Source organism: Micromys minutus (genome assembly GCF_963924665.1).
Source record: "Micromys minutus genome assembly, chromosome: 1".
Classification (NCBI taxonomy): domain Eukaryota; kingdom Metazoa; phylum Chordata; class Mammalia; order Rodentia; family Muridae; genus Micromys; species Micromys minutus.
Window position 1 is genome coordinate 10,987,803 of NC_137969.1, and position 1,852 is coordinate 10,989,654.

Consider the following 1,852-nt stretch of genomic DNA (forward strand, 5'->3'; position numbering starts at 1 on the left):
CGAGGGCCTCTCCTCCCATGGATGCCGGATAAGGCCGTCCTCTGCAATATGTTTGGCTGTAGCCACGGGTTACTCCTTAGAGAAAGGCCTGAAAGAGCTGAACATCGGAAGAACAGCGCTATCAACCAACCAGACCTCCCAGAGCTCCCACAGACTAAATCAAGAGCCAAAGAGTATACGCGGAGAATCCATTCTTTATCGAAGAAGTGTCCCTTTGAAGCAGACAGAATCCACCAGAGAAAGTCATATCTAGCCATTTTTGAGCCCATGCCAAGTTGTTAAATCCACAGCATAACCCCTACACATAAGGTTCCAGAAGTATCAGAGAGAAGAGGGGATGAAAAGAGTTAGAGACCCAGGGGACTGAGAGATCTGCTATCAGTAGGGTTTTCTATATATCACGAGTAACTGCACCCATTAAATCATATGATTGTGGCAGCCTAAACAAGAGCTGTATAATAGATGACAATTTGCCAGTTGAAATCCCAATGTGGGTGGGAAAATGTTCCATGGCATATTCCTGTATGAAAGCCCTCAAACAATTAATGGCTGCCACAACAGAAAGAATCAGCCTTCTCCAGAGACAAGCTGAACAATAGATTATTAAACTCTAAATTGTCAGCCTTAAACACATATACATATGAACCACACAAAATGGATTCAGCAGGTGATGTTTATGTATATGTGTATGCATATGCACATGCTTATGTGCATGTATACACAAATAAATCAATACACATTTTACATAATTATAATTACAATACATAATTTTCGTATAACATATGCCATATAAATATTTATAAACAAAACAGTGAACATTATTTATATATAAAATATAAAATGTATATATAATTATATGTGAATATATAAAAATAATATATAAAAATATAATATGTGTCATAATAATAATTATAAAAGAAGAGGTCATAAATTTGAGAAAATATTGGGGAAGATGGAACTCATAGGAGGAACTAGAAGATAGAGACAGTTAGAAATCCTGTAAATACATTACCCATGTATGAAATTCTCAAAAATATAAGTAGAAAAGAAACTAATAACTAGTAAAATTGCAGAGGAGTACTTAGACATGAATGACAAATTTAGATCATAGCCTTTGTTCTCAAGGCTCAGGAAACATGATAGAAGAGTACAGATTAGTAAAAAGTTTAGTGGAAAACATTTTGAAGGCATTTAGAGCAGTAGTGGCTCTCTACATAGGAATAGAGATTGTATGGTTTGGAGCTTTAAAATAGTTTCCCAAAGTCTGTATGGTTTAGACAAGCCTGAAGTGTGCACATTGATCATTCATCATTTCAGCGTGCATTCATTCACTAAATTATTCAGTATTTGTTGGCACCATAGACTATGCATACTTAGATTCTAGCTGTCTAGTCCTTTAATAGTAATGGATTGTTACTTTTAATAACTGTTTGATCTCATATGTCCACATACCTCCTTAAAGCACATTTGTGCTTTTGTTCTACGAGATATGGCATATTGGATTGTGGTACACTGAGTGGAAGATCTGTGTTCTATCTAATCATTGAGTCAGATACAATGGGAATTTTATTGGTGTTTTTGAATGGATAGGTTATTCTGTTCTCAAGAATTGAATGGTCTGTCAATGTAGCTCAAACATGCATAGTTTTTTAAAAATATTTTTTAGTTTCTGCTTTCAATTTATGTTTATGGTGGTAGTATCAAGTTTATTATGACTGCAAAGATTCCTCAAATTGACTTCATATAATAGCTACAGTTTAAAATATATTTCTTGTATTAGAAAGATTTGGCTTTTATGCCTTGGAACATAATGATTGATGGAATTCTCTTGAAGTTCAGATAAAAAGAAACC